Genomic DNA, 26,798 nt, shown 5'->3' on the forward strand with positions numbered 1-26,798 from the left:
GTGCAGGAAGGAATTTGTTCTTCAAAACATTTTCGTAGGATGCACCTGTTACCGTAGTGCCCTTTGGAACGCAATGGGTAAGGATTACGCCCTCGCTGTCCCAGAACATGGACACCATCATTTTTTCAGCACTGGCAGTTACCCGAAATTTTTTTGGTGGTGGTGAATCTGTGTGCTTCCATTGAGCTGACTGGTGCTTTGTTTCTGGATTGAAAAATGGCATCCACGTCTCATCCATTGTCACAATCGACGAAAAGAAAGTCCCATTCATGCTGTCGTTGCACGTCAACATTGCTCGGCAACATGCCACACGGGCAGCCATGTGGTTGTCCGTCAGCATTCGTGGCACCCTTCTGGATGACACTTTTCGCATTTTCAGGTCGTCATGCAGGATTGTGTGCACAGAACCCACAGAAATGCCAACTCTGGAGGCGATCTGTTCAACAGTCATTCGGCGGTCCCCCAAAACAATTCTCTCCACTTTCTCGATCATGTCGTCAGACCGGCTTGTGCGATCCCGAGGTTGTTTCGGTTTGTTGTCACACGATGTTCTGCTTTCATTAAACTGTTGCACCCACGAACGCACTTTCGACACATCCATAACTCCATCATCACATGTCTCCTTCAACTGTCGATGAATTTCAATTGGTTTCACACCACGCAAATTCAGAAAACGAATGATTGCACGCTGTTCAAGTAAGGAAAACGTCGCCATTTTAAGTATTTAAAACAGTTCTCATTCTCGCCGCTGGCGGTAAAATTCCATCTGTCGTACGGTGCTACCATCTCTGGGACGTATTGACAATTAACGCGGCCTCATTTTAAAACAATGCGCATGTTTCTATCTCTTTCCAGTCTGGAGAAAAAAAATCGGAGACCTTAGAACTTGAATGCACCTCGTATAGTAGGCGACAATCAGGTTAGCATCCTAACACTGTCCGGGCCGTCATAAGACAGGTCTTTACTGGTGGTCATCGATGTTCAGTCGAAGCGGGACTCATCACTGAAGACAATTTTACTCCACTCAATGAGATTCTAAACCGAAGATGTGTCGGGAGACACTTTGGACAGAAATCGGATACCAGCCTGACTGCCACGGCGCGCCAGCTAGGAGTGATGGTCCCGGCTGCCAATTCATTTCGTAGCAGGACCCCTTTGGTTGCCATCTGCCGCCCACTTACACCATAACGGTACGTCTATCACATTCCACGCCTCGTTTTGTTGCTCTGCACGGAAGCCATACTTGGCTGACATTCAGCAAAATAATGCCCGCCCCCGCACGGCGAGAGTTTCTGTTGCTTATTCTTAAGCCTGCCAAACCTTACCTCCGCCAGCACGGTCGCCGGATCTCTCCCTAATTGAGAAAATCTGGAGCTTTATGGGCATGGCCCGCCAAAAAGCTCGCGAGTTTGACGATCTAACGTGCCAATTGGGCAGAATTTGACACAATATCCCTCAACAGGACATCCAACAAATCTTTCAATCAATGCCAAGCCCAATAACTGTTTACATAAGGACCAGAGATGGCCCAACGCATTACTGACTTGCTCAATCTACATCTACATCTACATTTATACTCCGCAAGCCACCAAAAGGTGTGTGGCGGACGGCACTTTACGTGCCACTGTCATTACCTCCCTTTCATGTTCCACTCGCGTATGGTTCGCGGGAAGAGCGACTGCCGGAAAGCCTCCGTGCGCGCTCGAATTTCTCTAATTTTGCATTCGTGATCTCCTCGGGAGGTATAAGTAGGAGGAAGCAATATAGTCGATACCTCATCCAGAAACGCACCCTCTCGAAACCTGGACAGCAAGCTACACCGCGATGCATAGCGCCTCTCTTGCAGAGTCTGCCATTTGAGTTTGCTATACATCTCCGTAACGCTATCACGCTTACCAAATAAGCCTGTGACGAAACGCGCCGCTCTTCTTTGGATTTTCTCTATCTCCTCCGTCAACCCATCCTGGTACGGCTCAAATGGCTCTGAGCACTATGCGACTTCACTTCTGAGGTCATCAGTCGCCTAGAACTTAGAACTAATTAAACCTAACTAACCTAAGGACATCACACATATCCATGCCCGAGGCAGGATTCGAACCTGCGACCGTAGCGGTCGCTCGGTTCCAGACTGTAGCGCCTAGAACCGCACGGCCACTCCGGCCGGCGACCTGGTACGGATCCCACACTGATGAGCAATACTCAAGTATAGGCTGAAAGAGTGTTTTGTAAGCCACCTGCTTTGTTGATGGACTACATTTTCTAAGGACTCTCCCAATAATTCTCAACCTGGCCCCTGCCTTACCAACAATTAATTTTCTATGATCATTCCACTTCAAATCGTTCCCTACGCATACTCCCAGATATTTTACAGAAGTAACTGCTACCAGTGTTTGTTCCACTATCATATAATCATACAATAAAGGATCCTTCTTTCTATGTATTCGCAATACATTACATTTGTCTATGTTAAGGGTAAGTTGCCACTCCCTGCACCAAGTGCCTATCCGCTGCATATCTTCCTGCATTTCGCTGCAATTTTCTAATGCTGCAACTTCTCTGTACACTTACAGCATCATCCGCGAAAAGCCGCATGGAACTTCCGACACTATCTACTAGGTTATTTATATATATTGTCAAAAGCAATGGTCCCATAACACTCCCCTATGGTACGCCAGAGGTTACTTTAACGTCTGTAGACGTCTCTCCATTGAGAATAACATGCTTTGTTCTGTTTGCTAAAAACTCTTCAATCCAGCCACACAGCTGGTCTCATATTCCATAGGCTCTTACTTTGTTTATCAGGCGACAGTGCGGAACTGTATCGAACGCCTTCCGGAAGTCAAGGAAAATGACATCTACCTGCGAGCCTATATCTAATATTTTCTAGGTCTCATGAACAAATAAAGCGAGTTGAGTCTCACACGATCGCTGTTTCTGGAATCCATGTTGATTCCTACAGAATAGATTCTGGGTGTCCAGAAATGACATGATACGGGAGCAAAAAATATGGTCTAAAATTCTACAACAGATGGATGTCAGAGATATAGGCCTATAGTTTGTGAAGCTCTTTCTCTTGAACGAATCATCCAGTTTTTCTGAAACTACAACATTTGTTTCATCTACCGAGTTCCGTCCAATTCGGATAATTACTTCGCAGTGTGTCTTTTTTTCGTCTTAAGAGTGTGTGTGTGTCAGTGATCATTGACGAAATGTATGAGAAAAACAGTTAACGAGGATGCCCGAAGGATTTAAAAAATCCTTTAATACTGCAGATTCGTGGAAATACTGGAGAGTTAGTTACACTGTCGTAACATTCTGCATCCCAGGAAGGAAAGTGACACAGATCGAAAAAGGGCAATTTTAATTTATGTCACTGAAAAGTGAAGTGCCTCAGCGTGCACGAAAGCTGTAATGGATTTTTCTGCCAAAAATAGTTACTTGAAATTTAAAGGCAGCTTATACTACTTCAATTAAGTTTTATAGAACTACGAGGGCAGTTCAATAAGTAATGCAACACTTTTTTTTTCTCGGCCAATTTTGGTTGAAAAAACCGGAAATTTCTTGTGGAATATTTTCAAACATTCCCGCTTCGTCTCGTATAGTTTCATTGACTTCCGACAGGTGGCAGCGCTGTACGGAGCTGTTAAAATGGCGTCTGTAACGGATGTGCGTTGCAAACAACGGGCAGTGATCGAGTTTCTTTTGGCGGAAAACCAGGGCATCTCAGATATTCATAGGCGCTTGCAGAATGTCTACGGTGATCTGGCAGTGGACAAAAGCACGGTGAGTCGTTGGGCAAAGCGTGTGTCATCGCCGCCGCAAGGTCAAGCAAGACTGTCTGATCTCCCGCGTGCGGGCCGGCCGTGCACAGCTGTGACTCCTGCAATGGCGGAGCGTGCGAACACACTCGTTCGAGATGATCGACGGATCACCATCAAACAACTCAGTGCTCAACTTGACATCTCTGTTGGTAGTGCTGTCACAATTGTTCACCAGTTGGGATATTCAAAGGTTTGTTCCCGCTGGGTCCCTCGTTGTCTAACCGAACACCATAAAGAGCAAAGGAGAACCATCTGTGCGGAATTGCTTGCTCGTCATGTGGCTGAGGGTTACAATTTCTTGTCAAAGATTGTTACAGGCGATGAAACATGGGTTCATCACTTCGAACCTGAAACAAAACGGCAATCAATGGAGTGGCGCCACACCCACTCCCCTACCAAGAAAAAGTTTAAAGCCATACCCTCAGCCGGTAAAGTCATGGTTACAGTCTTCTGGGACGCTGAAGGGGTTATTCTGTTCGATGTCCTTCCCCATGGTCAAACGATCAACTCTGAAGTGTATTGTGCTACTCTTCAGAAATTGAAAAAACGACTTCAGCGTGTTCGTAGGCACAAAAATCTGAACGAACTTCTCCTTCTTCATGACAACGCAAGACCTCACACAAGTCTTCGCACCCGAGAGGAGCTCACAAAACTTCAGTGGACTGTTCTTCCTCATGCACCCTACAGCCCCGATCTCTCACCGTCGGATTTCCATATGTTTGGCCCAATGAAGGACGCAATCCGTGGGAGGCACTACGCGGATGATGATGAAGTTATTGATGCAGTACAACGTTGGCTCCGACATCGACCAGTGGAATGGTACCGTGCAGGCATATAGGCCCTCATTTCAAGGTGGCGTAAGGCCGTAGCATTGAATGGAGATTACGTTGAAAAATAGTGTTGTGTAGCTAAAAGATTGGGGAATAACCTGGTGTATTTCAATGCTGAATAAAACAACCCTTGTTTCAGAAAAAAAAACGTGTTGCATTACTTATTGAACTGCCCTCGTAATTCTTTAAGTCGAGTTTCGTCAAGTACTACATTTTTTAGTTGTGTCGTTGTTTTTGCTGGCGTGCGAATTGTCCGTCACAGGTCGCCAACGTCACTACCACGTGATGCGGAAGAATTACTGCCAGAGAAGTCAGCGTTACCCACCCTAAATTGAAGTGCATCAATAAGCGTAATAGCAAAGATCCAATCCGCACATGTATACAATCCACCTGCCACGCGAAAGGTAACACGTTTGGTATTACGGAGAACACTCAATAGGAGGCCCAAACTGCCTCACTCTATCGGTACATCGCTGTCCAGAAATTAACGAGAACTTCGCCAAGTTCTAACACATCGGAGGTAGAGCGCGGAGAGAGGTAGAGACTGTATCTGCTAATGAACACAATTCCTGCTCTAAGGGTACACATTTTCCTTCACCGCGTGGCCGGAGTAATAAATATCCTGCTCTGAAAATTAGTGCCCGCAGCCATCTCTAGAAACCGTACCCATTCTGATCATTAAAACTGTTAATGTCCTTCCCGTGTGGGACTCTGGAGTGACTTTTATATTTTAGGGAAGAGAGTCTTTTCATAAGTGAAGCCTAATAAAAAGTATCACTCTATCTTGCTGGAGAAAATGATTAGACATTTTTAAAAACATGACTTGGAAGCTTGCGTGCTTGGAGAGGGTCCTTCAGAGGTGGTTTACAGCTAAAATATTAATAATAAGCTAAAGCCGTATCATATCATTATAATTTCGACGTAAAAACATGTGAGATTTTGAAACCTAGACAGAACCAAGAGCTGGATAATCTGCACTGGTTCTGCTAAAATTTTCGTATCATCAGTTTTTGATGAAATTACTCGTTTCCAACTGTATACGGATAAGAATAAATCTAATGAAATCGTTTCGTACGACAGATTACAGGCTTCTACCGGGCATGATCTTTTTATCTTTATTCCTTGCTTGTCATAAAGATACATCGAAAAACATGTAATAACTCGAAAAACAGTAACTTCATCCTCCAGAAAATTTGCTAAACGTTATCTTCTTCCATTTGCTACAATTAAATGAGAATAAAGTTATAACAAAAACATGTATTATTACACCCAGACGAAAGCCCAGTTAATGCAACGTGATGCTGCTGCTCCGACAGCAAACAGTATGAGGAAGCTCTTGCTCTCGCAAAAAAACAAATCGGCGACGCGGACCGAATGCAGAGCGCCTTAATAATGCGACGGGCGTTCTATACGTAATGGAACACTTTTTACTGAAAGTAGGTTGATTTTATTCAGGATTCCGATACGTCATATTATACACCACTCTTTGGACTACAAAACCCAACTTTTTAACACAAACTCCGCTCCATGCGACAGACTTACGCCACCTTACTGGGACGGCCTTTACACCCACACTACTGCACAACGTCGGAGCCAACGTCTTGTAGCATCCATAATTCACTGGTGCACAAAAAGAATCTCCCAGTCACGAAAGCGAAACACGCTGTTTCTGGAAAATAACTCGTTCCCGAATCCAGATCGAATTTCAGAACTCCTGTATCGGCCTCAGTTTCCATGTGGTACTGGTTTTTGTAAATGCTTATATCAGCTAATGTATTATAGGATATGGGTCTGGCAAAGGGAAAAAAAATCTATGCCAGTACACAAATCAATCAAAGAAATGAGCAACATTAGAGTAAGTAAAAATGAATAAAAGTTGTTGTTGTTGTTGTTGTTGTGGTCTTCAGCCTAGAGACTGATTTGCTGCATCTCTCCATGCTGTTCTATCCCGTGCACGCATCTTCATCTCCGAGTGACTATTGCAAGTTACAGATTTCTGAAGCTTAGGGTATTCACCTGTTGATCTCCCTTTACGATTTTTACCTTTCACGCTGCCGTCCAGTACTTCCCTCCCTTTTTCTAGTCAAGTTGTGCCAAAAACTTCTCTTCTCCCCAATCCTATTCAATACCTCCTCATTAGTTACCTGATCTACCCACCTTATCTTCAGCATTCTTCTGTAGCACCACATTTGGAAAGCTTCTATTCTCTTCTTTCTAAACTATTTATCGTCCATGTTTCACTTCCATACATAGCTAAACTCCATACAAATACTTTCAGAAACGACTTCCTGACACTCAGATCTATACTCCATGTTAACAAATTGCTCTTCTTCAGAAAAGCTTCCCTTGCCATTGCCAGTCTACATTTTATATCCTCTCTACTTCCACCTCATCCGTTATTTTTTTCCCGAAATAGCAAAACTCATCTACTACTTTAAGTGTCTCGTTTCCTAATCCAATTCCTTCAGCATCCCCTGATTTAATTCGACTACGTTCCATTATCCTCGTCTTGCTTTTTTGATGTTCATCTCAAATAAACGTAAGTAATAATATTCTCTTTTTGATTTCCTGTAATACTTTGCCTCAGGAACGTCTCTTTTTGAGGTCCAGCAGAATTCGGACGACATTGCAGTAAATTAGGATATTACTAAGATTCCTTTGTTTTAGATGTGGTTCCAGCTGGTTTTGGCACACAGAAATAATAGTCTGTTGTGTGAACCGTTGGTTCCCCCCAAATCATGGAAACACCAACAAGGTGAGGCGATCCTTTTAACCAGCCTGTCAGGACTTAAACACCTGTCAAAACAGCATATGTAGGGAGCCCATATTTTGTCTTGGTCACCAACCTTGCATCCAATACAAGGCTCACAGCATTGATTTACAAGAGGATTAAATTTTCGTTTTTACTATTTCAGAGTAAACTTACCACAGATATAACAAAAAGAATGTGGGTTATTCATATAGTTAAGAGGCATTTTTTTCGTATCAATTCACCCAAAACACAAACCATGACCATCCTACAGCAACTCACTTCATAAGTTCAGAGCTCTCTCACTATTAATACTGGTGCAACAAACGAGAAGCAATGTGCTGCGACGTGAGCAAGACCCATCGGCCTCCGTATCCTGGCAGTGAATGTCGGAACTGAGCAACACATTTGGGATTCCTTGGATATATTTCTATTGTCTACCAAAAGCTACGTTCACAAAATTAAATAAAAGCAAGTTAATTAAATAATACCAAAGTAATCAATACGCATCATTCTCATGTTATTTTGTGGCTAAAGGGTACCGAATCACGAAACCGGAGCCCAAAAGACAAAAACGGAATTCATTTTCGAATTCAGTAACCATGGCTTAGCTAAGAACAGCATTCACATTCTTTACGACAAAAATTCTGTTGACCTCCCCATCACGCATGTATTTCTTTCCGCAGAATCGGTCCTTCATTGGACCAAACAGATGGAAGTCGGAAGGTGAGAGATCCAGGCTGTAGGGTAAATGAGGAAGAAGGTGGACGAGGAAGAAGAGTTCAAAAAAGCTCTGCGAACTCCTCTCGGGTGTGCAGACTTGCATTGTTACGGAGTTCTTTTTGATTTTCTGGTGACGAAGATGCTGAAGTCCAACACTGCAGGAATCACGTCTGTAAGCGACCACACAGCACGCGGGAGATGGACAGATTTGCACAACCTTATTGTGATTATGACAGACGCGTCGCCCAACGACTAACCGTGCTTTTATTCATTACCAGGTCTCCGTAGACATTCTGCAAGCTGCTACGGACATCTGCGATACTCTGGTTATCCGCCAAAAAAAACTCAATGAGATCTCTCTGCTTGGGACGTACTTACTTAACAGACATTATTTTGAAGACTACGTAAAGCGCTGCCACTTATCGGAACATCATGAAACTATGAGGGCTGAAGCGGGAATATTCCAAAAAATGGTTCAAATGGCTCTGAGCACTATGGGACTTAACATCTCAGGTCATCAGTCCCATAGAACTTAGAACTACTTCAACCTAACTAACCTAAGGAACATCACACACATATATGCCCGAGGCAAGATTCGAACCTGCGACCGTAGCGGTCGCGCGGTTCCTGACTGAAGCGCCTAGAACCGCTCGGCCACCAGCGAAGTGTTCCACAATGTCCCGCAAAAAAAGTCCGCATTTTTTCAACCGAAATTGCCCGAGAAAAAAATATGTTACATACTTATTGGACACCGCTCGTATTAGTGAGTGGAATGTGGAAACAAGCGTATATGTGCTCGACCACAGCCTGCTCACAGCCACCGCTACAAAAGTTAGCCTGGTTCTGACATGATAAATAGTTTTGCCGTCAACGGCATTCAACATTTTCCGTAAACAAATATCAATGAATTTTCGCTCACGTTGAAAAAACAATCTTTTCTTGACTACATTGTGGCAGGACAATGCCAGAATTGCCATATTTATTCGATCTCAAAGCCTTAACGTTCTGTCTAACCTTTTATTATTTTTTCCGTCCATGTGGATTATCCACAAGACACAACTATTCCACAGCTTTTGGAAGTAAGGATGTAATCTCTTCACTAAATTATAAAGATTTTTATATTGGTACACTCTATTCTTATTTATACAGTTGAACGAAACACACACAATTAGTTGAAAAGAAGCCGTATGAGCAGAATTATTCTCCAAAGCAGACTGACACTTGATTTACATTATTGTGCGACTTGTCTCAATAGAACAAAATATTTTTTCTTCAATAATATCAGTGCAATTCCTGTACCAGCCCATCTAAATGCGATACTCTGTGACCTTTACATTGATTTTCATAGCTGCACCAACATGTCCACAACTCCAACCTGAATCCGAAAGAACATCATCGGCGATAATTACAACTTCGGTTGCGTGCCAAATCATTTCGCACCAAACGTAATAGTTCACCATACAAACAAATTCCGCCTTCGGTGTACCAGAATACAACTGAAATGCTTCACCAAAGATTAATCACTGCGTTATTGAAAAGATGGTCTCATTGGCAATTTTACGACGAACAGTTTATTTTTCCACAGAGTGTATCTGACCAGTGATTATCTATCTTTTAAATATACAGTGTTAGATTCAACATAATTAGGAGACTTTTTTATCTAAAACTGTTTTCTGTTCTTTTTAAAATAGCCCTATATTATAAATTACATGAATATCAATTTTAAAATGACAAAACACTGCAATTAGCTATTTTTATTCAACATTCCATGTGCACATCTTTCATCTTCAGGTGCATTTATTCACAATGAACATAATTTACTTTTTTGTATTTGTGGCATTATTTTCTGCGAGACTGTACTCATTTTTTGATTCGTAGTTACGATACACACACCACTTTTGATAAAGCCAACATACAACTGAAAAACAGTTTTCAGATCTATCAGAAATCATGTATACCAACAATCACTTTACGTCCGTTCTAAGTACTTTCATCTTGTAACGAAGATACAATCCTATAAAATCAGTAGTAGATAGAAGGATAGAGTACAGTGATGGGTTAAAGTTATTTGAATACATCAACTGATATTCGCAAAAGACAGGATTATGCCTAAACTAAAATATTCTCATTCAAACTACATTAGCATATTTCTTGGTTTACTTCTATTACACTCTCAGCTTTCAGCTTCACGACTTATATTGAGATGAATAAACATTAACATTTCTGTCGAATTGGAAAGGTTGCTAGTAATTAAACACTGTGCCATGTTTCAGAAGCAAACATGCTTCAACCCGAGTACAGCAGGAAGCCGTTGCTTGCCTTAATGCGCTGTTTCGTAGTTTGGACGCCCTACTAAATCAGATTACTGTAAGCGCATCAGTGTAATTACAACTGCACTGAAAACAGCTTCGATACTAAGGCAGTGTCTGTATGAACAATAATGAAAAGTTATGCCAGAGACGCATTTCTTATTAGTGCTCTATTATGTGAAGTACATAGCGTATCTGAAGACTAATTATAGGCAATTTTTAAGAAGAAATAAAGAAAAATTCGTGTCTCGCATCACTACAGGAATTAGAGCCTTTGGGACACCATAAAGTCTTTGAAGACACGTCTCCTTTATCTGACCCACTGGAGCGAGTAACAAGTTCACTGAAGTTCTGAAGTTGACCTTACTACGTGTAATTAAACAGAACTTGCTCAGACCAAAATAGTACGCTGTTCCATAACCGTTCAAACTCACGTACTAATTAAACTCCACTTTCCTCCACATCAGAACTTGAAGTGAAGTGAAGACTTCGCCAGTCCTTTCTCATTACACAGTAATTAAAGTGTATTATGCAGTATTACTAGAAATGACTAAAAGTTCGCTATTAAGACTGAAAGTGTACTTGAGTACATATCGAATTGTACCCTTATGCGACAGTATCTCCGATTTCCTAGAATATTCCACTCTGCGCATTGGCTTTCGAGTATGGGAGAATTGTCGTACCACACCCAACTACCGATATCGCGGAAACTGCGTGGGTTATTCTTTTACTAAGTTCCATTCGGTAGCGAAATGGAGATCACAATGAAAATAAAAAAAAATGTTTTATTTGCAAGAGTTTGTTACACCTACCAGCCACTTCTGTACATAGTCGCCACTGCGACTTACACATTCGTCGTAGCGTTTGTGAAGAAAACATTTCCTGGAGATTTACTATGACCGTGAATTTGTAATCATAAAATGTTTAAAGAAAAACTGCATGAAGTAAATTAATGTTGTATAACACCAAGAACCCGTCTTACTTCCGGAAACTTCAAAAGCAAATCTCTATTTGAGAAGTTTCCCAACCCAGTTAAAATTCTGATATTAATATCCTTTGATAGTGGAAAACAGTAAAACACTCTGAAGCTAATTTGATAAATAAGGACACAAAATATTGTAATTTTGCTTACCAGTAACAGTTAAACCCAGGTAAATTTGCGTCAATGAATGGAAATACGAAGTTAAGTGGCATGTAAAGAAAGATCGTGTACTTTGACAGCTGTTAGATTCATAGTTCCTTCTAATACGCTAACTTCAACAAATGGCGAGTAAGCTTCATCTTTGTAATTGGTCTTCAATGGCAGGTGAATCAACTTACACGTCTGGCCACATTTCACGGTACAACACACAAATTCTCCTGAATAAACTACTGGATATGCACGTTGAAGTACACCCTTCCCCGGCAACGCAAGCAAAGACTAGTGCAAATACACGGAAAAGCAGAAACAAATAAATGATGGCAATAATTTCTGTTAGTGGTGGGACAACAATCACTGAAGGTGAACAGTCTCTACAATACACTATTTTTATTTACGGAGAGAAACATAAAGAAATAGTCTATTACAAACCAAATGGAAATTAACTTGTTTACAATTGTGAGTTTCTCGAAGAGAGGAATGGTTTTGAATCTTATCTGTTCTGGGTCGGGGTGATGTGGCGACGGAGGTAGAAGCAGTTTGAAGTTGCTGATGTGAATCCTTTAAGTTCATCCAGTCGTGCCCTTGGCATTAATATATCCTCTTTCCTTGCATCCTGTCTTGGCTGGCGGTGGTAATAAGTTGCGTAGCACCCGTCTGCCGTAGGCCAGAACAAAGTAACTGTTTATGCAGCACCTGAAGGTCGTATTACTGCAACTTTCACACACGATAGTTTGGCACAGTCCGTGTGACATCTTGAAATTAACATTCCATTTCCTATAATTTGCCAATTGCGAAGTTAGACAGTCCAGCTGCTGTTATTATTCATGGTTCACAATAATACTGTTCCCGCGAAACAGTCACTTACGTAAGTAACAAAGTTCACAGTTTCCACATTGGATGTTAGTGTTTTAGCATACGGCATACATCGCAGTCAAGAAAATGAGCAATATTAAATTCACAGTTTATGTAATGCAGCTCGATTCTAAACCGACGACAAAACCGTCTATTCACGATTGCATTGTCACTGCCACAAGCATCGTTTTGCAAAAACCAACAGCGTTTGCGTAAAACGTGTATTTAGAATGTCTATCACAAAGTAAAATTTCAAATCGTGTGTAGCACACGAAAGTTCGATATTAATATCGCGTTAAACGCACACCATTACTGCACACAATACTCCCTTTCGTAGGGCCACGCTTACGCGCCATCCGCGACTGTGTGCCACACACTGTTCGACCCGACAGCTATCGATACCTCTCTCGCTCCACAGTTCTTACAACACTTCTGCATATGGCATTCCGTTTCACGCAATACATTTAATAAAATTATCTGAAAGATCATCAGAAAAAATCCAAGTCCTTACATAAGGAACTCGTACAGAAAACAGCAAAGTAAACATAGTCACACTTTATGTTCTACACTATACAACCAAATGAAAAATATTCTGCGTCGTCAGAAATATACCTACGAAGTACAAAGTAGTAAAAGAAATATATATATATATATATATATATATATATATATATATATATATATATATATATAGGGTGTTACAAAAAGGTACGGCCAAACTTTCAGGAAACATTCCTCACACACAAATAAAGAAAATATGTTATGTGGACATGTGTCCGGAAACGCTTACTTCCATGTCACAGCTCATTTTATTACTTCTCTTCAAATCACATTAATCATTGAATGGAAACACATAGCAACAGAACGTACCAGCGTGACTTCAAACACTTTGTTACAGGAAATGTTCAAAATGTCCTCCGTTAGCGAGGATGCATGCATCCACCCATGGAATCCCTGATGCGCTGATGCAGCCCTGGAGAATGGCGTATTGTATCACAGCCGTCCACAATACGAGCACGAAGAGTCTCTACATTTGGTACCAGGGTTGCGTAGACAAGAGCTTTCAAATGCCCCCATAAATGAAAGTCAAGAGGGTTGAAGTCAGGAGAGCGTGGAGGCCATGGAATTGGTCCGCCTCTACCAATCCATCGGTCACCGAATCTGTTGTTGAGAAACGTACGAACAGTTCGACTGAAATGTGCAAGAGCTCCATGGTGCATGAACCACATGTTGTGTCGTACTTGTAAAGGCACATGTTCTAGCAGCACAGGTAGAGTATCGCGTATGAAATCATGATAACGTGCTCCATTGAGCGTAGGTGGAAGAACATACTGACGAAACTAAAATGAGCTCTAACATGGAAATCAAGCGTTTCCGGACACATGTCCACATAACGTCTTTTCTTTATTTGTGTGTGAGGAATGTTTCCTGAAAGTTTGGCCGTACCTTTTTGTAACACCCATATATATATATATATATATATATATATATATATTGTTATTATTAGTCATGGCTTCACATGTTGTACAAACTTTCCCGTACCTTCGTGATAGAAGACAGCCTCCTGTACTTTCAGCACTTCTCTACGCTGGTCTCAGTTCCTTTTCTGCGCCAAAATGTCTTCATAGCTAGCGATTCACGTGAGCAGAGATGAACATCAGAGGGAGCCAAGTCGATCCCCATCAAAAACTCTGCAGGAGCGTCCTCAGTGCTGCTACAGTGTGCTGCCGTGAATTGTTATGAAGAAGGAAATGCATGACAGGTACTTTATGTGGGGTTGTATGAAATCAAGCGAAACCTCGCAGCGGGCTACCATAGTGTTTCAGATGCGAAGGGGGTCATGGGGCACGTCACTTTGAACTACCTCTTCCGCAAGAACACAAATGTGAAACCTGTTTCAAGACATCTTTACTTGTGTAGGATTTATGACCTGTTGAAGTTTAGGACACTTGTCAGAGTCAGCATTACAGCATATGCTAAATATGACCTCCATTGCGCTGGACACGCAATCGGACTCTTTTCTGCCAGTCCTGCTGCACACGTAGTAGGATTTGTGAGTCGGCAGAGGCACATGCCTCGTCAATACGCCGGCAAAACTAGGCTCTATTGTTGATTTTTACCTCATACACAGTTGATTTCAAATGTTCCCACAGATAAAACTCAATAGGGGACAGGAACCCTCCTACCTATCCAGTTACCTCCAGACCGTTCATCCAGAAACTGTGCGACTTCATTAGCATAGTGGTGAAGTGCATCGTCTTGTTGGAAGACGGTTGAGAAATCGCCCTGCAGGTTCAACAGCGTTGGAAGCACGTTATCAGGGAGCATGTCTCTAGGGGAACGTCCGCAGCTCGTGGTCGTGCGGTAGCGTTCTCGCTTCCGACGCCCGGGTTCGATTCCCGGCGGGGTCAGGGATTTTCTCTGCCTCGTCATGACTGGGTGTTGTGTGATGTCCTAAGGTTAGTTAGATTTAAGTAGTTCTAAGTTCTAGGGGACTGATGACCATAGATGTTAAGTCCCATAGCGCTCAGAGCCATTTGAACCATTTGAATCTAGAGGAACGGAAGGTTCCAAATGATTGGAAAAGAGCACAGGTAGTCCCAGTCTTCAAGAAGGGTCGTCGAGCAGATGCGCAAAACTATAGACCTACATCTCTGACATCGATCTGTTGTAGAATTTTAGAACATGTTTTTTGCTCGCGTATCATGTCATTTCTGGAAACCCAGAATCTACTCTGTAGGAATCAACATGGATTCCAGAAACAGCGATCGTGTGAGACCCTACTCGCTTTAGTTGTTCATGAGACACCGGAAAATATTAGAAACAGGCACCCAGGTAGATGCTATTTTCCTTTACTTCCAGAAGGCGTTCGATACAGCTCCGCACTGTCGCCTGATAAACAAAGTAAGAGCCTACGGGATATCAGACCAGCTGTGTGGCTGGATTGAAGAGTTTCTAGCAAACAGAACACAGCATGTTGTTTTCAATGGAGAGACGTCTACAGACGTTGAAGTAACCTCTGGCGTGTCACAGGGGAGTGTTATGGGACCATTGCTTTTCACAATATATATAAAAGACCTAGTAGATACTGTCGGAAGTTCCATGCAGCTTTTCGCGGATGATGCTGTAAGTGTACAGAGAAGTTGCAACATTAGAAAATTGCAGCGAAATGCAGGAAGATCTGCAGCGGATAGGCACTTGTGCAGGGAGTGGCAACTGACCCTTAACATAGACAAATGTAATGTATTGCGAATATATAGATAGAATGATCCTTTATTGTATGATTATATGATAGTGGAACAAACACTGGTAGCAGTTACTTCTGTAAAATATCTGGGAGCATGCGTGCGGAACGATTTGAAGTGGAATGATCATATAAAATTAATTGTTGGTAAGGTGGGTGCCAGGTTGAGATTCATTGGGAGAGTCCTTAGAAAATGTAGCCCATCAGCAAAGGACGTGGCTTACAAAACACTCGTTCGACCTATACTTGAGTATTGCTCATCAGTGTGGGATCTGTACCAGGTCGGGTTGACAGAGGAGATAGACAAGTTCCAAAAGAGAGCGGCGCGTTTCGTCACAGGGCTATTTGGTAAGCGTGATAGCGTTACGGAGATGTATAGCAAACTCAAGTCGCAGACTCTGCAAGGGAGGCGTTCTGCATCGCGGTGTAGCTTGCTGTCCAGGTTTCGAGAGGGTGCGTTTCTGGATGAGGTATCGAAGATATTGCTTCCCCCTACTTATACCTCCCGAGATCACGAATGTAAAATTACAGAGATTCGAGCGCGCACGAAGGCTTTCCGGCTGTCGTTCTTCCCGCGAACCATACGCGGCTGGAACAGGAAAGGGAGGTAATGACAGTGGCATGTCAAGTTCCCTCCGCCACACACCGTTTGGTGGCTTGCGGAGTATAGCTGTAGATGTAGATATTAAATACCTCTCCTCATTCAAGGCTCCGTCAACAGACACCGCACCTACGATTCTCGTGTCCCCAATCCCACCCAAACCACCACTTTTCCACCAGCAGCAACTTAACAAGGATCCAACCACGAGAGGTTCGAATCTGACCAGTAACGATGATTCTGCTTGTTTACTTCTCCTTGTGTATAAAAATTAAATTTGTCACTGAACAATACCTATCTTATGACGTTTGGATTCCTGTTACACCGATCCAGAGCCAATCTGCAAACTGCACCTGCCGATCAGGATCATCGTCCGAGAGATGAATGTTGCAACTTTAACTTATACGGTGACATTGGCGTGTGTGCAACACGCTGACTGACACCCAATAGTACTGATAACCAGCGCGTACTGCGATGTGAACTGTTAACAACGATGCCACGACTGCTGCCGTGGTCTCCTCGTCGGTGTATGTTCTTGGCATTCACTGAGTGGCTTGTCCATCATAGAATGTGTTGCACGAAATTTGTCTGGTAAAGTAGATACTGTCACATGTGAAATGTCGTTTCTCTCCCGACGCAGGGCATTGAAATCAGCAGTAATCTTTCATTAACAATTTCAGTACCTTCCTGCTGTGTAGGTGCCACACACCTAAAACAGGAAACAGAATTGACTACCGTCTTGCAATTACATAACTGCTACACAAATAAATATATCTTAAAACAGATTTCACAGTTGTACCTCTGAGAAAGAGGTAGTTCAGAATGGAGTGCCACGTGATCCCCTTCCTATTTGAAACACACAACCCATGTCTAAAACGGTGGATTTCAAGATGGCGGCCGCTGTCGCCATAGCTCCTGTATACACTGCTGGCCATTAAAATTGCTACACCAAGAAGAAATGCAGATAATAAACGGGTATTCATTGGACAAATATATTATACTAGAACTGACATGTGATTACATTTTCACGCAATTTGGATGCATAGATCCTGAGAAATCAGTACCCAGAACAACTACGTGTGGCCATAATAACGGCCTTGATACGCCTGGGCAATAGGTCAGACAGAGCTTGGATGGCGTGTACAGGTACAGCTGCCCATGCAGCTTCAACACGATACCACAGTTCATCAAGAGTAGTGACTGGCGTTTTGTGACGATCCAGTTGCTCGGCCACCATTGACCAGACGTTTTCAATTGGTGGGAGATTTGGAGAATGTGCTGGCGAGCAGCAGTGTCGCTATACGATAAACCGCAATCGCGATAGGCTACAATGCGACCTTTATCAAAGTCGGAAACGTGATGGTACGCATTTCTCCTCCTTACACGAGGCATCACAACAACGTTTCACCAGACAACGCCGGTCAACTGTTGTTTGTGTATGAGAAATCGCTTGGAAACTTTCCTCATGTCAGCACGTTGTAGGTGTCGCCACCGGCGCCAACCTTGTGTGAATGCTCTGAAAAACTAATCATTTTCATATGACAGCATCTTGTTCCTGTCGGTTGAATTTCGCTCCTGCATCACGTCATCTTCGTGCTGTAGCAATAGCAGTGTATACGATTCAGTAGATGCTACAGGTGGCGTTGCATTTCGAGTTATTTCACGATTTGGGGATCTGTCAAACAGGGCTGACTGTGTGGAAATTAAGTCAAAGTACATATACCTGTATCAGTACATGTGCATCCGCGAAGTAAACGTCACTAGTAAAGATCCAAATATCGTCAATCGATCATCAATCAGTTGCCCAACTTATCAGATGATATCCTCTAGGCATGACGCATCATTCTTGTCATTTTTCTTTATGGAAATCGTCAGATCTGGAGCTCCCAGACCAAAAATCATGGTAACTGATTTTGGTAAGGCTTTGTTGGTTGCCATTTCTAGAGCAATAGCCAATTGCTCGGACTTAACAGATTATTTGAATAGGTGTTATAGTCATATTGTTTTGCATGAAAGAGTAATTCTACCCTCGTGTTGTTTGAGAATAGATTTAAACCATTTTATGGTCATGATTTCGATGTGGAAATGCTTCTCGAGAGTTAAATCACAAGTCAAACAACTTTATCTTCGAGTTTTGGCCCATATTTACATGGTGACAGATTTTCGTGATATCGAAAGTGCTTTGCGCTCACTTTCGGTTGTTGCGTTAAGTGAACATCTTGGTACTGATGAATGCGGTCAAGAATATGGAACATCAGCGCCACCTTGATAACATTATCAGAGGTGGTCCACGTCATTCATATACTGACGAAAAGAAAGATGATGACAAGAAAACTGATGATGTTGAAAACAATTATGACTGTCTTTTGGAATCAGTTTTGAACTCTAAGGAATCTACTGCAAACGCGTGGATTGATAGGGCAAAACGTATCTACAATGAAGCTGAAGTCATCGCGAATCAGACTAAGGATGACAATCTATTTGATGTGAATCCGTACAACATTCCTAATGCTGCAGAGATGCTGAAAGAGTTGATGTACTATATACTACTGTGGACAGCTGTGATGTATCCTTCTTTCCATATTCCTTTATCTATTCGTTCGTCAGCAGCGACTGAAGGACAATTTTCAAAATTAAAGACAATGGGCTTTGACAAGCTGCCTTTACGAATAGACAAATTCATTTTTCAACATTTGAAGTGGCTGCGTGAGGAAACAAAACTGTTAGCGCCACTTATGATGGAAAAACAAGATTCAAAGCAAGCTGTGAAGCACAAACCAACTGAAGCATCGTTGCCTTACCATGAAGAAGAAAACTGGAGAGGAAAAAATAAGAAGCTGAAGATAACAAACCCCAAAACCAATATATCCTTGATAATTCTGAAAGCACACTGAACAATACCTTAAGAAGTGAGACCCAACTCGATGATGCCAATAAGACAGAGTTAAACAAAATTTTTAATAGTTTTGAACACAGATTTTCTCCTACTTCGAGCGCACTTGTTATGAATGCGGAGAACAACTGTCCCTCAGTCAATAGTGAGAGTGTGTGTTTTCAGCGCTCTTCAGATAGTAATTTACTGCCGAATTTGGACTCTAAAGAGATATGTCATTCCACAAAAGACTATCTAGAATCATGCTTCACCAGAGATGTCAATGAAATTTCATCATGTGGTTCGAAAACAGAAGAAAATCGGGAGACCTGTAACAATAAAATGGAGGAGAGTGCAATGCTGAAAAAGCTTCAAAACGAAATCATTGTCACATCGAGCATGCAAACTAAGAGCAAGAAAAACTACTTAGATGATTGCTCAAACTGGAATTCGACTAAGAAATTCATAGACATTAATTTGCCACTTTTCCCAAATGGGTCCTCTAGCAAATTCAAATCTGCTACCTACAACTTGAAGGGACCGTGCGGTTTTGATTCTTTGATAACCTTATTCATGCAAGCAATATCACTCAGTGATGATTTCAAAAGTACCATTCAAATGGTGAGCCATCCATTTTTGGATCTGGCTCTGGATGTTTTGGACAAAAAAATTATAAACTCCCAGCATTTTAAGCAGAGATTTGATATTTTATATGTGATACCGTTCCTAAAAAAAGGGAGTAATCTCTCGAAAAATATTGTCTCTGAATGCAGAGTCGAATGTTGGGGAATTATACGAGACAATATTAAAAGATAACCCGATTTGCAACAAAAAGATATCGTGTCCGACGTGCCTAAATTCACGCTATGTGAAACTACATTATATTTCCGTTGATACGTATGTGCTTTTCAGACTTGGTTATAATTTCATGCAAGAGGCTGTAGATGCAACAAACGGAGGTCTAAAGACTATTATAAAATGCAAGAAATGTAAAGGAGAAGCAGTCGAAGAAAAGAAATTCGGATGCTACTTGATGATGGATACTAGTATAACAACTTGTCCACTAACTGAAGATCAGTTTCCACCTAATCAAAGGAAGAAATGTGTGTTGCAAACGATCACGAAAGAAATCGTAGTCGACAATCAAGAGTACACTCTCGTTGGTGCCATTCATTATAATAGCTCCATCAAACACTACACGGCATATGTCTTCGATGGAACCTACTGGAAGCAGTACGATGACCTGTATAAAGAAGTACAGGGAGTTTCAAAAGAAACGATAATTTCTCCACACCTGTTCATGTATGTCAAGACAGGAAAATTTTCAAATGTCAGCTACAAGACCGACGAGACGAAACAAGTAGTTCCCACATAGGAACTTTGCTTTATAAGGTAAGCAATTGCTAAAAGTTGATTTCTAAATATTACAAATACAGCTCTTATGTTAGTTCTTCGTATCTTTGTTTCTGGAACCACAGCCCTCCTGTTTTAGTTACTAGAATAAGAGCATTTTATGCCCTAAATGTCACTTATATATTTTTTGTACTTATTTTTCATAGTTGTTTCACACCTCATAAATTCTATGCTTATTTATTACTGAATTCCCTACATATGTATTTCCTTCTGGGATTTAGTGTATCCTGAAGAAGAGCTGTTAAGGGGACCTGTATATCACGGCCTGTAGTTTTTCCTGGTACTTTGAAATTTAATAATGCAAGACTGTCTATAGATTCAGGAATGAAACTTTTATCAAAGAATTGGTATATTGTGAGCTCTAGGTGAAATACATTGTAAATCTGTGGAATACATTGTGGAGTGAATGTTGATGTTTTTCTTACCTACAGAATTACACGTAATTGTTATTTTAGGTTCAATGTACTTACACGCTATTCCAAATAAAAGATAAAACACAAATTTTATTCTTTGAATTATTACCTTGTTGAAACAGCAAACCAGTAATATTTTTCAGTTTCATGTTTTGATTATTTTAAGAACAGTGTATTTTAAGAGAAAAATTTTTCTGCTAATAATTTAAGAACATAATATGACATACTGCAGCTTAAAATATTTAATCCATTCTTGAATAATGTGGTTCACTGTGTAGGCAAGCGCTATATTATTATTCATCCATAGCTTTGTTTATGTAGCTTTAATAGTGGATGAGATACCGGAAACAGTATCTCTGTATGCAAACACGTTGATTGCAGAAAATTGAAACTAAAGATTTGTATGTCATTTTCTTCTCAATGACGTCATTGGAAACCATTCCTGCTCCATAATCTTGTTGAACCTTTCATGTCCTTTTCATTTTCTTTAGTTTTGCTTCTTCTCTTTGTAATTCTGGCCTCCTTTTTCATGCTTTTAGCAGCTTTTTCAGTTTATGTAACATGTTCCCTGTCCGCCCATACCAGCACAATTTTCGTGTTGTTCCTAGTTTTGATGCCTGTTCTGCTCATTGTTTTTAATCTTTACTCCATCAGGCTGGCCGGAGTGGCCGAGCGGTTCTAGGCGCTACAGTCTGGAACCGCGCGACCGCTCCGGTCGCAGGTTCGATTCCTGCCTCGGGCATGGATGAGTGTGATGTCCTTAGGTTAGTTAGGTTTAAGTAGTTCTAAGTTATAGTGGACTGATGACCTCAGAAGTTAAGTGCCATAGTGCTCAGAGCCATTTGAACCATTTTTACTCCACCATTAAAACGTATTGCAACTGTTGAAACGCATTCTGATTTTGTTTTATGCCATGTAAACATTTTTCCTGCACATACGACAGTCGACAGGTTCTTCAAAGGTATTACATAAACGAGGTTCTACGGAAACTGCGGCGCCCAAATCAAATGTTCAAATGTGTGTGAAATCTTATGGGACTTAACTGCTAAGGTCATCAGTCCCTAAGCTTACACACTACTTAACCTAAATTATCCTAAGGACAAACACACACACCCATGCCCGAGGGAGGACTCGAACCTCCGTCAGGACCAGCCGCACAGTACAAGACTGCAGCGCCTTAGACCGCTCGGCTAATACGGCGCGGCACGCCATATTAAACAAAATGACATTTAAACACGAGAAGTACGAGGTACTGTACATGAAGTGTATATTTTTAGAATCAGGAAGAGCCAGATGAATTTTATTACGTAAAACAGTAATTGTTTTGAGCTCTCATGACATCCAGGACCCACTAACAGCTAAAAATATGCCCAGGACCCTCATGGTTTAAAGTTATGTGGCAACATCACCAGACGCTAGGATACATAAAAACATGTGCTGTGTGTAACGAATAAATTTGAAATTGCTGTCGTTAATATTGTTGCAATCATGTGTTCTAGTTAGAAAGGAAGTGTGGAAGTTTGATGAGTTACACTACAGCGAGAGTTAAAAGTCTTTACAATGTATAGAAATGTAAGTATATTTACTGAATATATTGTACAAGCGAACAAATTAGTATGTTTAAATCCTAATTCAATACATGACTGATAGGTGTGTTATGTTGAGGGGATACAGTATTAAAGTTAATAAGAAGTTAGAAATTTGTAAATAAGAAACTCGTTTATTTGGTCCTCAGTAATCCGGATTTCCGATTTATCCGGATTCATATTTTGTGTCCCTTGGTATTTTTCCTCTTTTTTTCTTATAGCACGAAGATGTGTAGTCGGTGAGGTACATAGGCTGCTTATCACTAGGCCGGCAATTTAGTCTAGTACTGAGTGATAAGGAACTCGGAGTGTGTGAATGACATTGTTTCTCAAGTATTTTACATTAATATAACGGTGTATTGATGCCCATCAAGTAAGCTGCATAGTAACCACGCCAACAGCACTCCACCACTGCTCATTGTACCTCTGGTGCGATTCTCGACAGGTGTGACACCATCTGGTTAGTGGCGCGTGTGAATGTATCTGCGCTCTCAGCCATCTGTTTGTTTTGCGCTGACGAGCCTTCTCTTCTTGAATCATCTAAGCGTGCACATCCCACGCTTCCACCTACAGTTACTACAGTCAGCCTTAAGAAGGTGTACTGGCATTTGTATAGTGCTGAACATTTAGACTTTTTGTATTTAGTAGAATACACATCCGGGTTTTCGATTTTCGGTTTTCCAAAATAAAAGTGAGAATTTACGATCGTCCCCATAGCTGTACTTCCAGCAGTACTTCATCTCCTGCGTTCCCAATTTCGTAGAAGTTGTCCTACGAAAATTGCAGAAGAAGCACTCCTGGACGAAAGGATATTGTGACGATATTCCTTCGTCATAGCCTGGGGTTAGAGACCCGGTCCGGCACACAGTTTTTATCTGCCAGTAAGTTTCGCATCGGCGCACACCCACTGCAGAGTGAACACACAATCTATTTCATAATCTACTGGCACCATAAAAATGTTATGAGGGTTTTTAAAATAACTCTTTCGGTGCTATCCAGAGCTGTCAGCAAAAGGGTTGTGCCAATTTATTATAATGTAGACCAAGTGGGTCTCTCTAAAATGCTATTATCTCATTAACTGTTATCCCCACAAAAAATGTTATTACAGTTTTCGGTAGAACTCTTAGGGTCGTATTAAGAAATGCCATCAGACCTTTTGTACGAATTTATTACTTTTACATGACAAAAGTGAGTCCCACATTAATTATCTCATATGTCATCGTCACAAATAATGTTATTATAGTTTTTGGTAGAACTCTGTGGGTAATATTCAAAACTGTCATCAGAACTATTCTACGAATTTTGCTATAGTAGAGAAAGTGAGTATCAGATTAAAACAATTATCGTATAAACTATTATCGCCACAAAAATGTTCTTATCATTTTCAATGCAACTCTTCCGGTGCTATCCAGAACTGCCAACAGAACTGCTACACAAATTTATTTTTTTCCAAACTGTCAAATAATTTTTTACCATACCAAAATTTTGCCGAGTTATTGTTTTCTTCCCGAAATTCTACAGAACTATTCGTGTTTTGAGCAGGGAAATCTAGAACTATTGCATATATATCAAGAACTACGAAAAAATGTATATTTATCGTAAAAGGGGTTCAAACTTCATGGGAAATGCTCATAAGCATTCCTTAATAAAGGCAGTTACTACGTAAACAATTACCTGCACAGAATATGTTACTAGTATTTTCGACAGAACTCTTACAATGCTATCCAGAGCTGGCATCAGAACATACGAACAGACTTAATTTTTTTTTGAGTAAGTGTGCCCCACAATTAATCAATTACCATACAAAGTATTATAACCACAAAAAATGTTATTATGACTATCGATACAAGTCTTGAGCTGTTAACCAGAACTGTTCATCAAAACTGTTGAACGAATTTACTTTTTCTGTGGAGAAAGTGGGTCTAACATCAAAGCAGTTACCGTATAAACTATCATCGCCACAAAAAGATATTATTAGGATTTTCGATAGAGCTATTGGTGTTCTGTTCAGAACTGTTGTACGAATTTACTTTTTGCGAAAATTGACAAAGAAGGTATTCGATTCGAAAATTTTTTCGAGTATTGTTGTTTTCTTCGCTAAATTCTGCAGGACTATTCAAATTTTGTACAAATAACCCTAGAACTATGACATTTCTATCAAGAACTCTGAAAAAATATATGTTTCTGAAGAAAAGGATTCCAACATCACAGTATGTGAAGAGGTTCCCTCCTTAAATTGCAATTATCTCGTAACGTGTTAGCTGCACAAAAAATTGTAATTAGGATATTCGATAGAACTATCGGGGTTCTGTTCAGAACTGCCCTCAGAACTGTTGTCCGAATTTACTTTTTGCGAAAATTAATAACGAATGTTTGCTATACGAAATTTTTTTCGAGTATTGTTGTTTTCTTCGTTAAATTCTGCAGAACTATTGAAATTTTGTACAAAGAACTCTAGAACTACGCCATATCTATCAAGAACTCTGAAAAAAATATGTATTTCTAAAAAAAATAGTGCCAACTTCACAGTAAGTGGAAAGATTTTCTCATTAAAATACAATTATCTCGTAAAATAGTAGCTGCAGTAAAAAATGTTACTTGGATTTTCGAAAGAACTCTTGGGACTCTGTTCAGAACTATGCTCAGAATTCTTGTACTTATTTACATTTTCCGGAAATTGCCATAGAATGTTTTCGATACGAAAATTTTTCGAGTATTGTTGTTTTCTTCGCTAAATTCTGCAGAACTATTGAAATTTTGTACAGAGAACTCTAGAACTATGACTTATCTATCAAGAACTCTGAAAAAAATACATATTTCTGAAAAAAAAGGAGTGCCAGCTTCACAGTCTGAGCTCTTATGGAGTTCTTAATTAAGTTGCAATTACCTCTTAAACTATTACCTGCACAAAAAAATTCTACTAGGATTTTCGATAGATATTTTCACGTGGTGTCCAGAACTGTCATCAGAACTGTTGTACGAATATATTTATATTTTCTGTAGAGAAAGTGTGTCCCATATTAAATCAATTTATCTCAAACCATTATCGCCATAGAAAAATGTTGTTGGAATTTTCGATAGACCTCTTGGGGTTCTGTTCAGAACTGTATTCAGAACTGTTGTACAAGTTTAATTTTTGCGAAAATTGACAAAAAATGTTTTCGATACGTAAATTTTTTCGAATATTGTTGTTTTCTTCACTAAATTCTGCAGAACTATTGAAATTTTGTACAAAGAACTCTAGAACTATGCCATATTTATCAATAACTCTGAGAAAAATATATATTTCTGAAAAAATGGGTGCCAACTTCACAGTAAGTGAAAAGATTTTCTCATTAAAGTGCAATTATCTCGTAAACTATTAGCTGCAGTAAAAAATGTTACTGGGATTTTCGAAAGAACTCTTGGAGCTCTGTTCTGAACTATGCTCAGAACTCTTGTACTTATTTACATTTTGCGGAAATTGCCAAAGAATGTTTTCGATACGAAAATTTTTCGAGTATTGTTGTTTTCGTCGCTAAATTCTGCAGAACTATTGAAAATTTGTACAAAGAACTCTAGAACTATGCTACATCTATCAAGAACTGTGAAAAAAATGTATATTTCTTGAAAAAGGGGTGCTAACTTCACACGACTCAGCACAGCCAGTGATTTTCATACAGAGCGCTACGTGGCGTTACCAATATAAAAACCTAAACAGCCTACTTACAGTGTGTGATGTCCTTAGGTTAGTTAGGTTTAAGTAGTTCTAAGTTCTAGGGGAGTGATGACCTAAGATGTTGAGTCCCATAGTGCTCAGAGCCATTTGAACCCGAGTTGTTTGTTTAATAATTCCAAACCCCACTGCATTAGCATGTTAGTGGAAAGTCCCCTATGTTTTGCTAGCATTACGAGTCGATTTTAACATGGCATCAAGACAGGTATAGGCGCCACTCGGAAGTTGCCACTGTTGGCGCTTCACTGGAAGAAGGATAGGTTAACAAGTCAGGTGAAAACAGAATTTCTCCTACTGTTGGAATTTGATCATAATGGTTTAACCCCATGTGTTTTTAATCAAAAACTGTTCATTTCTCGAATTATGGGCTGTATTGGCAAAACATGTTAATACGGTCTTTTGTAGACCGGCTGGTTGTAGCTTCCAAATTCTGTTTGTGACAGGCCTTGATCGTTGAATTGCACCTCTCCTACAGAGCTATGATGGCCAGTGGTTAACCGCCACCACTGCCATTTTCCCCCTCTCTACTACA

The 26,798-nt window shown here is 40.7% G+C and overlaps 1 protein-coding gene across 1 annotated transcript in view; it reads left to right on the top strand.

The window, feature by feature from the left end:
• Positions 1-26,798, top strand: part of LOC126458607 (uncharacterized) — a 799,633-nt gene that overhangs the window by 739,050 nt on the left and 33,785 nt on the right. The gene's annotated exons all lie outside the window — the stretch shown is intronic.

This window comes from Schistocerca serialis, chromosome 2, assembly GCF_023864345.2.
Source record: "Schistocerca serialis cubense isolate TAMUIC-IGC-003099 chromosome 2, iqSchSeri2.2, whole genome shotgun sequence".
Lineage (NCBI taxonomy): Eukaryota > Metazoa > Arthropoda > Insecta > Orthoptera > Acrididae > Schistocerca > Schistocerca serialis.